The sequence below is a fragment of the Mirounga leonina genome, unplaced genomic scaffold (genome assembly GCF_011800145.1).
Source record: "Mirounga leonina isolate KUSES-001 unplaced genomic scaffold, KU_Mleo_1.0 Mir_150, whole genome shotgun sequence".
Classification (NCBI taxonomy): Eukaryota; Metazoa; Chordata; class Mammalia; order Carnivora; family Phocidae; genus Mirounga; species Mirounga leonina.
In genome coordinates, this window is record NW_023270374.1 from 36,749,803 (window position 1) to 36,763,920 (window position 14,118).

The window sequence follows — 14,118 nt, forward strand, 5'->3', positions numbered from 1 at the left end:
TTCCTTCACTGTCTGTGACTGATGCCAGCTCAAGGGACACAAATGCTACCTAACTATCGTGGAAAACCAGAGACTTGTGTCTAGTCAAATACAGCATCGCAAGGAATTTGCTTTTCAGCAACTCCAGGCTACTGGGAATAATTCTTGCTGTCACCAGGACAATGACATTTCCCTTGCATGCTGCTAATGAAGCTGGGACAAGCCCACTCAAAGTACCACCAAGAGGGTCTGGGCTCCCCCACCAAACCACATGCTAGAGAACACACCCTCATTCTTCTGGGCATTTTGGAGTGTCCGTGTAAACCACCCTGGGCTCTGTGAGGCTTGGAGATGATTTATTAAGCCCTGTTCAAAAGCAGTCATTCTCTTCTTTCTGAGTAGAGGCACTATTCAAACTAGGGCTTCATTTCAGAGCCAGGAGAGCTAGGAGGAAGAGGAGGCTGCTGGGTGAGGAAGATCCAAGTCTGAATCCCAGCCCCACTGCTTCCCAGCCAAATGGCCTCCGGCAAATTGTTTCACCTTTCTGAGCCTCCATTTTCTCACCTGTCAAATGGGGGTGTAGTCACGACCCACTTCAGAGGATGCTTGTTGCTGCCTGGCACACCATGGACGTGTGGTACCGTGGTTAAACGTAGTATTGCCCGGTCATTCTCCGCTGAGTCCAATCACCACGGGGAGGGTAGAACCAGGGTTGCCAACTAGCAGCTCACAGCCAAGTCTGGGCCTCATGAATGCCTTTGTTTGCTTTACACTGTAATAAAATAAAAATAAAAGTAAACTTGTAAAAATCGGGAGAACTCACATAAAAATCTGGATTTCTAGTTGCTCTTAAAATGCCGAACGCCTTGGAGACGCGGGGCCCACATTCCCACCTGGCTGCCACTAGTGGGAGCTGAGGAGCAGCTGTCCCTGAGATGAGTCCTGGCCGCTTCCTTTGTCCTTAATTTTCGTGAGCACATACTTTGTGCCAGGCGCCGTGGAAAGCAGTGTGACTGCAGATTAACCCTCCTACTCTCTGTCACCGACAGAGCAAACACGCGGCGCTGGCTGTGTGCCGGGCATGGTTGTACAAACTCCCTGAATCCCCACAGCCCCCGGTACTGGGGACTGTTGTTAACCTTTGTGTTACCAGTGAGGGAACTGAGGCACAGAGAGGTCAAGAGATCATGAGGTCACTTGATCGAGATAACACAGTTCAGTGACAGCCAGAATTTGAACCTAGGCAGTCTAACTCTGAAATCTCTTCTCCTAATCAGTACACTCTAATGTTTCTCATTGAGTTATTACACCCTTATTAGGCTATGAGCCCATCTTACAGATGTGTAAGTTGAGGCACAGGGGGATTAAATATTAAGTAAGCAGCCTAAAGACACACAACTAGTGGCAGGGTCAGGAATCAAACCCGGGTGCTCAGGCTCGAGTCCCCACTTCTAAATTTTAGACTCACTTTCTGCCAAGCCCTTAAGAGTCCTCAGACCCCAGATATTTGTCTCCCACAGTGGTGGACATCTCTCTTCTGTCCACACCCTTTCTGCTGCCCTGGCAGGCAGAGCTAGTAGGGTCAGGTTACACACACGTACACACACACACGCACGCACGCACACACACACTTCTTTCTCTTGAGATGGGCGGTGAGTTCCTGGGCTCTGCAGGGAACATTCCGCCCTAGCTGCGGCCTCTAGTGCTGGATTCGTCAGCTGCCCTTCCAGCCTGGGCCCTTCTGTGACCCTTCTGTGACAGAGTCATTATTGACTGACTGCAGGGGTCTAGATCCAGGGAGGACCCAGGGGGGCAGGAGCAAGGGGGCCTCCATTCAGGGGGTTCTGGAGGGAATGTGAAATCCAGAAATACCATGGTGGTTCCCACTGTATTCGTGCTGTCTCTTACCACCTGGGGGCCCCTGGTCTGGTCACCCAGACTCTTTGAAGTTTATTTGCCTCATCTGTTAAAGGGGAGTATTGTTCCACTGACCTCCCTGAGTTGATTATAAGGATAAAATAGTTAAAACATGGAGAGGACTTAGCGTTTCTTAAAAAGTATAGAATAAGATCTAATTTCCTTACCCTTGGCCACCAGGCTCACCTGTCTGTCCCCGCCAGCCTCTCAAACTCAGCTCGTCCCCATCCCTTTGCTCAGTAGACCTAGCCTCAGCCTTGTTTCTTTCGTTGTAACTCGGAAACATGATGCTGCCCTTGGGGTCTTGGCACATGCTCTTCCCTTGGCCTGAACCAGTCTCCCCCATCTGTGGGACCATCCCTCAGCCTTCAGTGCTCATCAGAAAGGTCTTTTCCTATCAGAAGTAACGGTTCATTCACTCATGCAACAGGTGTTTTTTCAGCCGCATGCCCGGCATTGTTTTAAAGGGGCATACTAAAGCCCCTGCCTTCCTGAAGCCTACTTTAGGGGGCCGGCTGGCCAGAGGCTGATGATAACAGTAAATAAGCAAAACACAGAGCATGTCAGGCAGTGATACATGCTATGGGGAGGGGGCAGGGGGGGAAGCAGGGAAGGAGGATAGGGAATGCAAGGGTGTGGGGATGTCCCTGGGAAGGTAACACTTGAGTAAAGACCTTAAGGAGATGAGGGAGGGCGTCCATGTCGATGCGGAAGACGAGCCTCATACGCAGAGGAAACAAGTGTAAAGGCTCTGGGACAGCAGCAGCGTCCCCAGAGCACCTGAGGGGCAGTAAGGAGGCTATCGTGGCTGGAGCCCAGGGAGCCAGGGGCCGTGGGGGGAGGAGGTCAGAACAGTGGCCAAGCTCAGACCTCACCAAACCTTGAGAGCCACGGGAAGGACATTGGATCTTACCCTGAGTGAGATGGGAGCTACGGGAGGGTTTGGAGCAGAAGAGGAGTCCTCTGATCTGTGTATTAACAGGACCCCTCGGGCCATTTGTGAGAACGACTGGGGGTGGGGATCGAATGGGAGCCCACAGACCATCGAGGGAGGCGTTACAGTAGCCCAGGAGAGAGGCGCCGGTGCCTTGGACTGGGGCAGGGAGAAGGGGCAGATTCTGGACCAGATTTGAGGGTAGAGCCGACAGAACACCCACCCACACCGTTCTCTGTCCTGTTTTCTTTTCATCATCCTAGTCTCTATCAGAAGGTACATGTTTGTTCACCTGTTGTTTATTGGGCTCCCGGCCTGAATGTCGGTTCTCAGAAGGCAGACTTTACCTCAGTTACCTGTGTATCCCCTCTGCTGAGACAGTGTGTTTGACACCTCGTTGGTGCTTCAGAAGTCCTCCGAATGGGTGAGGACAGAAGACGGAGCCCTCCCTGTGACTGGGCGCATGCCCCTCTTGCGGGGCCTCCCATGCTTGCACACCTCACAGCCCTTGCTGCCCTGTACCCTGCCCGCGCGCCCTTCCTTTTCCTCTGCTTCTCCGTGACACATCGGTTTCTGCTCACCAGCTAACACATGAACACACAGTCCTTACAAAGTCTCGAAACATTGGCCACATCTATCCAAGCTCAGTCTCTCCTCCCTTCCCTGGAAGTAACCACTGTAGCCTGTTTTGTGTGCATCTTCAGACCTGCTTGTAAGAATCACATTTGTACCGGGGCGCCTGGGTGGCTCAGTTGGCTAAGCGACTGCCTTCGGCTCAGGTCATGATCCTGGAGTCCCGGGATCGAGTCTCGCATCAGGCTCTCTGCTCAGCAGGGAGTCTGCTTCTCCCTCTGACCCTCCCCCCTCTCATACTCTATCTCATTGTCTCTCTCAGATAAATAAATAAAATCTTTAAAAAAAAAAAAAAAGAATCACATTTGTACCAACATTTACTTATGTGACTTAGGTGTGTATATTTTTATATATTTAAGCATGTATGTTTACAATAGAAATTACAGTATCGCTGGAAAAAAAATCTGAAACACAAAACTGTCACATACTATGTATTTGCTATAACTTGTTCTGCTCACTCAGGACACATGAAGTAATGATATAATAATATACCAAAGAATGACAGTGCCCCAGTTCATGAAGCCATCCCCCTGTGGAGGAACATGAGGTTATCTGTACAGACAATGCTACCAGGGGTGGGGTCATGCAAGCTACTGTTTGAACACGTGCCCTCTTTCTCTAGGGAAGATGCTGAGAGGTGAAGGGCAGCGTCACAGGGCTCCCTTCCCTGTCCTTTCTGCCTTACAGACTCCCTCTCATCAGTGCTGCTTCTGCCTCATGGCAAAACCTCCCGAGCCCCTCCAGAGGGTTGGTAGTTTCTCGTGTATTCCTTCATTTCTGCAGCCATGTGGTCAGCAGGTTGTTTGATGAGCCTACTGCGCACAAGGTGCTGGGAACCCCCCTGCTGCCTGCCTTCAGGGCTCTGCAGGTCACTCTGCTCCCAGAGGCACTTTTTGCATCATCCTATGGTCACTGCACCCTACATCCTACAGGGTTTGGGCTCAGCCAGGCTGCATGTGTATCCCAGCTCTGCCATTTGCTCCCTGGGTGAACTTGACCAAATTCCTGCTCTCTGTGAGCCTGTGTCCTCATCTGGATAATGAAGATATGTTTGCTGCCTGTGTGTTCGGTAAATTGTTCCAGAATGCCTGCTGTGAGCCAGTGCCTCGTGTGGGTAGTGGGGATATAATGGTGAATGAGACAGACGAGTCCCCCTCCCAGAGCTTCTGTTGTAGTGGAAGAGACAGGTACTGAATTTTTAAACAAATACGGGATTTCAGATGGTGGTGATTTTTATGAGGAAGTAAAGCAGGGATGAGATAGAGTGACCTGCAGGCGGGCCAGTGGTTAGAAGGGCTTTAGCGCGATTATGCTAAAGCCTGGCGGGGTGCTTGGAAAACACTCAGTAGAGGTTAGCTCTGTGTCTCTCCCTCTTTAATGTGCATAGACTCAGCCAGGGACTTTGTTACATTTCGGATTCTGATCCAGCCTAAGAGTCTGCATTTCTAACAAGCTCCCAGGAGATGCTGATACTCTGGTTCTCCAGCCACTCTGAGGAACAAGGGGCTAGCTTGGTGTTTCTCAGATTCTCTTGTGCATCAAAATCACTTTGCAAGTTTTATTAGCATGCAGATGGCAGGGCCTTACTCCTAGATTGCTAACTCAGTAAAGGTTTGGTCTGGGGCCCAAGAATTTGCATTTCTAACAAGTTCCAGGTAATGCCCATGCTGCTGGCCCAAGGACCACACTTTGAGAACAAGGCTTCTGCACTGGTTTTAAACCGGGCTGCACACGAGAATCTCCTGGGAAGTTTAAAAAAAAAGTTTAAGGCTCATGTCCAGATCCTATCCCCAGAGAATCTGATTTAATTGGTCAGAAGTATGACCCAAGCAATGGGATTTTTCTAAAGCCCTCCAGATGAGTTTATTGTGTACCCAGGATTGAAAACAGTTGTTCTACATGGTGAATTCCTCCAGGACAAGGACAGTTTTTTATTCCTATATATGTATTCAAATTATTGTTCCTGATTAGCACACAACTCAGTCTGTGACTCATGGCAGATCCTTAAAAATTATTTATGGGTGGATAGGTAGATAAATAGATGGAAGGGTAGAGGATGGATGGATGGATGGAGGATGGATAGGTGGATGGAGGATGGATGGGTGGAGGATGGATAGATGGATAGATGGATGGATAGAGGTTGGATGGTTGGGTGGAGGATGGATGTGAATCAGTGGAGGGTGGATGTATGGAGGGGTGCAGGATTGTGGATGGATGGAGGATGGATATGGATGGGTGGAGGATAGATGGTAGGTGGATGGATGGATCAAGGATGGGAGGATGAATGGATGAGTGGAGGATAGATGTGTAGATGAGTGGGTAGATGGATGGATGGGTGGGTGGATGAATACAGAGGGGTCTTGAGGAATCTCAGATCACTTTAGGCTGATACTAGTTTTGAATCCTTAGTAAAGTTTCCTTAATTTCCCTCTGCCTTATTTCCATATCAGTAAAATACAGATAATAACTTCCACCTTGGGTTGTTATGGACAGTGATAGAGATAAGTCTCATGCAGTCCTTAGCACAGTGCCTGGCTTATAGAAACCACTTGAGAAATAGTAGCTATCATTCATTACTATTCAAGGGAAAATTGGATTTGAATTATATCCTGTCTTCTGGAAGGAGAGGAAAAAATGTTACAGAACTAAGAAAGCAAAACCTATCCAAAATACAAAATACAAAAAAAAAAAAAATGCGGATATATTTTGCAGAAGCCAAAGCTATCATGTCATTAAGGGTTTCCTCTGAGAGGCGAGGCCATGCCCACAGGGCAAGTTGGGCTGTCTTCTCTCGGACCTCCCGCACCTCCTCTGCCCTGGGCATGATAGGGTCTGATTTCCCGTTCCTGTCTCATGGGTTCCAGCCTGGAGCTGGCATGTTTTGATTCATCTCATCCAAGCCAGGTGGAGCTGCCCAGACCTCTGCCCGAGTCCTCACCTGGGGAGATGCAGATCAGCTTCACCTCTCCCACCCTTCAGCCTTTCCCGGCTGGCTTCCTGGGGGCCCTAGCGCCCAGAACAACCTCTACCTGAATAGGACAGAAATCCCACTCTGGGGGTATTGGTGTAGTGTGAAGGAGATTGCCAATTCCCTCTTTATGAGAAAGGGCACTGATGATTACTCATTATCGAACGCCTTCCCTGCATGAAGAGCTCTCACCCCTGGAGGTGTCTCCGGGACTCCCCATCTTCTCCAGCCATTCTCTCTGGTATGTTGGTCCCACCTCTCCTATTGCTTGCTTACTGATTTTTCTTTAAAACAATTCCCTTTCGGGCGCCTGGGTGGCTCAGTTGGTTAAGTGACTGCCTTTGGCTCAGGTCATGATCCTGGAGTCCCGGGATCGAATCCCGCATCGGGCTCCCTGCTCAGCAGGGAGTCTGCTTCTCCCTCTGACCCTACCCCCTCTTGTGTTCTCTCTCTCATTCTCTCTCGCTCTCGCTCTCAAATAAATAAATAAAAATCTTTAAAAAAAAACAAAAAAACAATTCCCTTTCATTACATTCATTTTAAAAGGATGACTTAATACCAGTTCCAGAAATGAAAAGTTATGCCTTTGATAGTCTTGCTGTGGTTCTAATATACATTCAGATAAACAGGTGATGATTTAAATAGAAGAGCAGTGTATTTAGGTGTCTTTTCAAATCCTCATACTCTGGGATATGCTGGCCTTGTTCCTTTCAGTCCTCAGGAACACCCCTACAAGGGACAGATGCCTTGTTCACTGTCACATAGCCACTCAACGAGGGTCAAAACTGGGGTTAGCACATCTGGACTCCTAATACAGTGCTCTCTCCTGCAGTCATTGTCTCTGGCCTGGGAGCACTTTAAACCACCCATACAGAGGGGATGAGCTGATTAGGTTAATAGCCTTGCACCTTTCGTAGCAAAGACCTGCCTCAAGACATCTTGCACTAGAAACGGTCTCATCTCATGGGGACCACTTAGAAGCGGGCCCCTGGGGTCCAATTAGGCAACATAATAGTGGTTGCTGCTTTCAGAATCATTAGCTTCTTAATCCTCCCAGGGAGAGGTAAAAAAGTGTGAACATTCAAATTGGGCTCCTGGATTTAAGTGGCTTAAGCAAGGGCCCCAGGAGGATGGAAAGCTAATAAGCGCTCCCATGTGTGGGGCCCTTAACGCTTGGCGGGTACCTGCCTCTTGCAATGCTAGCAGCAGCCCTGCGGGTATGAGCTATTGCTCCATCTTGTGGGTGTGGAAACCAAGGCTTAGAGAGAAGAAGTGACTGGCACAAGGTCACACGGTTATCTTGCAACAGCAGCAGGGTTTGAATTTGGGTCTGACCCCTTAAGCCCATGTGCTTTTGGAGGGAAGAACGTTAAATTGACAAATTAGATTTGGGTTGTAGATCCGGCCCACAGCAGGTGCATGAATGCACAAAGGAAGGAACAGAGTATGAAGGCCCTTGCACAAGTTTCTTCACACAATCACGTGTACACACAGTCACACTCAAGTGTGCGTTCACACATACAGACCTAGCTCTAGTTGCCTTATTTTAAAATTTGGATCTTAGGCCTTGCTCATTTATATTGTCTTCTGGGCCCCATGTGCATTTGAGTTTGTGACTTCTAGAGTGGGGATTTATTTTTATGAACCTGGAGTTGTGATACTTTTTAATGATTTGCAGTTTTTTAGTAGCCCGTAGTCCAAACTCTCACCACTCAGAAGTGTGGTTTCCTGGCCTGCTATGTCAGCCTCACCTGGGAGCATTCTTTTTTTTTTTTCCTTTTAGGATTTTATTTAAATTCAAGCCAGTTAACATATACTACACTATGGTATTAGCTTCAGGGGTAGAATTTAGTGATTCATCCGTTGCATATAATACCCAGTGCTCATTACATCACATGCCCTCCTTAATGCCCATCATCCAGTTACCCCATCCCTCCACCCACCTCCCTCCTGCAACCCTCAGTTTGTTTCCTATAGTTAAGAGTCTCTTATGGTTTGTCTCCCTCTCTGTTTTTATCTTATTTTTCCTTCCCTTCCTTTATGTTCATCTGTTTTGTTTCTTAAATTCCACATAGGAGTGAAATCATATGGCATTTGTCTTTCTCTGATTGACTTATTTCGCTTAGCATAACACCTTCTAGTTCCATTCATGTCGTTGCAAGTGGCAAGACTTCACTCTCTGGGCGCCTGGGTGGCTCAGATGGTTAAGCGTCTGCCTTCGGCTCAGGTCATGATCCCAGGGTCCTGGGATCGAGTCCCGCATCGGGCTCCCTGCTCCTTGGGAGCCTGCTTCTCCCTCTGCTTCTCTCTCTCTCTCTCTCTGTCTCTCATGAATAAATAAATAAAATCTTTAAAAAAAAAAAAAAGACTTCACTCTCTTTGATGGCTGAGTAATATTCCATTGTGTATGTGTGTATGTATGTGTATATATATACCACATCTTCTTTATCCATTCATCTGTTGATGGACATCTGGGCTCTTTCCATAGTTCAGCTATTGTGGACATTGCTGCTATAAACATCAGGGTGCATGTGTCCCTTCGAATCACTATGTTTGTATCCTTTGGGTAAATGCCTAGTAGTGCAATTGCTGGGTCGTAGGGTAGTTCTATTTTTAACTTTTTGAGGAACCTCCATACTGTTTTCACCTGGGATCTTTCTTGGCCTGCAGGCTGGGAGTCTGCGTTTTCACAAGATCCCAGGGAGTCCTGCTCCTTACCATCCACTTTCTTCCTTTGCAACTTGTTCTAATTGTAATTAAGACTTATTTGCATAATACTTTGTTTGCCATCCATCTTCCTCACTGAACAGGAAGTTTCTGACTGCTTTAGCTCATTGTTATAAACCACTTCCTATCACATGCCTGGTGCAAGTAGGCAATGAATAAGCGAATGAGTGAGTGAATGAATGAATGAGCTCATTCCAGAGGCTTTGGCCATCTGTTTAGCTAATCCTTCTCCCTTTACCCATGGGAAGCTGGGGAGGAAAAGGAGACTTAGAGTTTTAAATTCAGGAGTAAATGGAGGAGGCTGTCTGTCCCTCCCACCTTGAGAGCTAGCTGTCCCATTTTATGGATCAGCCACATCCCCCAAAACACATGGTGAGGCTTGGAGACTGGCTACCTTGGGTCAGGTCACTAGGGCTGCTTTGGCCTCTGGCAACATGGATGTAAGTGATGCCTCCATTGACCTCAGCCTTATCTGTCATGGCAAATTCAGTGGCACTAACCAGATTGAGAACAAGAAGCTGTGGTCCACGCAAGTCCATCAGGCTCCAGAGCCCACCAAAAGGAGTGTGGGCTGCTGCACCTTCTGAATATAGTGTTTCCAGCACCCTGAAGATGCCGGGGGCTCACTTTGACGAGTGGAGTCCAAGGGTCACCTTCCACTTGTGCCAATGGCCCCATTGTTGGCGTTGGGGTGACCATGAGAAGTATGACCTCCCTCTAGAGGGCCAGCATGCCTGCACTCCCGCTACTCCCATTGCTGGACTCTGTAACGCTTTGGCATCATGCAGGGACTCATGACCACGGTCCCCCCACTGTCTGCCCCCTGGCAAGCTGTGGTACCATGGTCATGCTGCTGGCCAGGGCTGTGGGCGGGATTGTTCCTCAGCTGCATGGAGAGCTCGGTGGCCTGGCCTCCTGTGTCTCCACCCTCAGTGGGTCTGTCTGGCTCTGACCGCCATCCAGAGAAAGCTGTCAAATACAGTGGCATTCAGAAAGTGGTGAAGCGGGCCTCTGCGGGATCACCGAAAGACATCCCAGGCTACACTGAGGACCAGGTTGTTGCCTATGACTTGAACAGCGATGTCACACTGGGGCTGGCATTGCCCACAGGACCGCCATGTCAGGCCCACTTCCTAGTATGCAGATGGTGACAATGGCAGGCAGGCCTCCTGGTCCTCATGACCTCCAGTGACATAGCCTTGGACCACAGCAGGAGCACCAGATGGAGAGAGAAGCTCTCCGCTCCTAGCAAGGCCCTGCCCTACCTCTGCGCCCAAAGCACTGAGCATCACCATCCTTGACACAGTCCCACTCAGGCCCTCTGACAAAGGGAAGGAGCTTGAAAGCCCCACCTTGTCACCTGCCATCAGGATTCCCAATGAGGTGTACATCATCCCCACCGGGAATAAAAGGCAGAAGGGAGGGCGGCAGGTAGGGAAGAAGGAAGGGGAATCATTCCCTATGTAATGTACTGATTTTCCAGGTTTCCCTGCCCCCAGGTCTCCTGGGATGAAAAGTTCAGTACGATACCAGTCCAAAAAGATAAAAGCCTGTGTTTTTCAGAAGTCCCACAGTCTGTGGAAGGCAAATCTTTTACTGAATACCCGTCTCTCACTTGCACAGTCGTCTTGGGGGTTGCTGGGGCGGGAAGGGGAGAGGATTGTAGGCTTGCAAGCAGGAGAGGGAAACCTGCCCACGTGGGGAAGGCAGGTTGCTCAGCAATTCAGAGCAGAGGAAGCAGAAGTGAGGGAAACATGCAAATCACAGCGCGGAGATTGGGGCAGAAAGACACTTCAAATTTACAGAACGCCAAGTTCATCTGAGCCCATAGGAATGTTGCCATAAGATGTGATTTTTATGAATATTTACATATTTATTTAAGAAAACATATTCAAAATGTTTAATTCAGTAACTTGTGTATTACTAAATGCACTGAGATCATGGGCTTTTACCAATGATGACATGGTGGCTGCTTCCGAAGGAGGCCGTTCATTCTCTAGTCCTGGGAGAGGATGAGGCTGGGGTGCTGGAGGGCCTGCCTGGGGCAGCAAGCCTGAACTGGGGAAACGAGCATTGAGTGAGCACCTACTGTGTGCCAGGGGCTTTCCTTGGCACTAGAGCATGGCTATTCTTGACACACAGTTAGAAATGTATTTTTACACTGCTGTTCAGCTCACACACGCACACATACATGCCCGTGCACACAACCCCCCCCCCCCCAGCACATTCTCACGTCTGTAACTGGAACAAAAGTCTCACCCAGACCCTTCTTACTCTGGGCAATACATGCTGCTCTTGTCTATTCGATTTTATTGTTTAGCTCTAGCTGTTGCTCCCTGAATGGGCTTCAGGACTCCCACCCTTGGCCCAGGGGTTTGGGACCCCAACAGAATTTGACTCAGCCGGGGTGGTGGTTCAGGGAACGGACTTGGGACTCACATGGCCCTGGGGTTCAAGTCCCAGTTCCAGTGCCCACAGGCTGTGTGACTTGAGCAGGGTCCTTAGCCTTGCCCAGTTTCTTCATCTGTACAGTGGGGACAGTGACATCGCCTACCTTATAGCGTTGTTGAGGGGACTGAGTGAGGTCCTGCCTGTGAGCAGTTAGCGCAGGGCCTGGCACGAAGCGAGCTCCTACGTGGATGCTGGTTGCTGTTGTTACAATGAGCGTCGGCATGGGCTGCAGCGCCCTGGATCCAGGCCACCTGAGTTCAGATCACAGATCTGCCCCTTCTGACCCGTGGCCTTGGGTGAGTTAACCTCTCTGTGCCTCCAGCTCTTCACCTGTAAGGTATGAATAGAACCCCCCTCATGGGGTGATTATGAGGATTAACAGTTACTAATCCAGGTAACAGACTTAGAAGAGAGCGTGGTACATAACAGGCCCTAGATAAATGATGGATATTATCATCGTCTCTTTTATCCACACACATCCTAGTGGGATCAATTGTTCCCCATTTCACAGGAGGGAACTCTGAGGTCCAGAGACACTAGGCAAGCTGCCCAAATTCTCACTGCTACTGAGTGACAGAGTTGGAATTGCAGGTTGCTGTTCTGAGCCTCCAACTTCGGGAGTGAGAGAGGCTCAGAGCTCTGGAGACCTTGGAGCATTTCTCAGGAGGCAGAGGTGCCCCCAGCCACGTACCCCAGGACATAGGCACTGCCTGCACACGAGGGAGTGTGAATCGGCAGGTTGGTACGATCAGAAAACATGTTATCTAGTATTTGCCAGGGCTTCCCCGTGAGGACATTGAGTTGCAGTGTTAAAGATGACAGAGCACAGTCCCCAGTGGACTGTCCATTTGTAAAATTAGCCTCTTGAAAATCTCCCTCCCAGCTTAATTCCATCAACTGTTTGTCACCTCTTGCATTATTATCTCCCACTGACAGTCACATGCTGTGGGCCGAGGGATACACTTGAATCAGCTCAGGCCTCTTGTCTTCCTGCTCCACACCCTAGCTGGAGCCTAGGAGATGAGTCAAGACGTGCCTTCCCCTAAGTACTGGGGCCAGCCCCACCTGAACCCCATGGACCGAAACGAGGGTGGGAGAGGAAGAACATCAAGATGTCATCAGAAGAAGGGAAATGAATGTCGGATAATCAAAATCAACTGGTGTCTGCCATTCTTGGGTTCTTGGGGTTGCCTTTGAGGCAGGGAAGGGAGCAGTTCTCCATCCAGGAGTGGGAATGGCACCAGCCTGGGAGTCAGGAAACCTGGTTCAGGTCCCAGCTGTGCCGCTCTCTATGTGACCTTACTCGAGCATGTTCTTTCTGTCCCTTTGGCCTCAGTGTCCCCATCCATGCAAGGGGTAAGGGAGAGTGTTCTACTCTGATGTTTCAAGATGCTATAGGCTCTTTACGTGTAGTCCTTCAACTAGTCCCTGGAGAGAGAAGTCACCCAGAAAGGGTTTTCAAGAAGGAAAGTGCTCAAATGTTGTGCCTCGGATGAGCTTTTGTGGTTGAGAAAGTCCCTGGCAGCAATTCTCTGAGTTTCTTCCCACTCAGGTCAGCGTCTAAAGTCACAGCTTCTGTGGGTCATCGCTCTGAAGCTAAAGCCCTTCCAATTTTTCTTTTCCCTCCAGGCATCACCACATCGGCCTCTCCGAGTGTGTCTCAGCTCTTCGCAAGGTGAGCACCCTGGCCCAGCTCCTTCTGCCTCTGTCCCTTTCTCCCCCTTGCTGGGCAGAGGCTCTGGGGCCAGAGTCCCGGAGGGGAGTCCCACCACCAGCACTTCCCAGCTGAGCCACCTGGAGCACGCAACTCCACCTCACGGGCCTCAGTCTCCCCATCCGGAAGAGGGGGACCATCACGATGCCTGCCCCATGAAATGAGCTAGAACATTCAGAAGGGCTTAGGATGGAGCCTGGAGCAGAGTGTTGAGTGTTGGCTGTTTTCGCCTTTCTTCTCTTTGTTCTTTTTGTTAGTCTTTCCTTCTCTTTCCCTCCCCTTCCTCTCCTTTCCCGGGCAGACTCTTTCTCAGTTCTTCCCGTCCTCCCTTCATCCCTGCCTTCCTCCTTCCTTTCTCCTCCCTTCTTTACTCTGTCTCCTCCTTGCCTCCCTGTCCTGCTCTCTCTGCCTCCCTCTCGCCTTTGCCCCTCTCCTCCCTCTTTCATCCTCTCTTCCGGTGCCAACACCCACCCAGCACTCCTTCAGGCCACATTCCGCATGGGACCCCGAGTCCCGGAGATGGGTGAGGTGGGGCCCTTGCCCTCGGGGAGCTGCCCATCGAGGGGAGGAGACAGGCCAGTAAAGCAGAGACCCCCTCACATGGGCGGTCAACATCAGTGCGCCACCAGCGGTGTGCAAGGGGCAGAGGGAGCTCCCTGATGGCCACGGCTCACTGAGAGCCCTCGGGGAGCTGCCCACCTGCAGCCCACAGTGTGGGAGGCCCTGTGGTGGGCCCGGCCTGGTGGCCAAGGCGCCCTTGGTCTAGAGGGTCCTCTCCTCCTGATGTGGACGTGC

At 50.0% G+C, this 14,118-nt stretch overlaps 1 long non-coding RNA gene across 1 annotated transcript in view; it reads left to right on the forward strand.

Annotated features, from left to right (window-relative positions):
• Window positions 1-13,253, forward strand: part of LOC118011562 — a 99,424-nt gene extending 86,171 nt beyond the window's left edge. The window contains exon 3 of the long non-coding RNA XR_004679496.1: window positions 13,239-13,253. This is a non-coding gene — a long non-coding RNA (uncharacterized LOC118011562). The remainder of the gene's footprint in view (window positions 1-13,238) is intronic.
• Window positions 13,254-14,118: the final 865 nt, after the last annotated feature.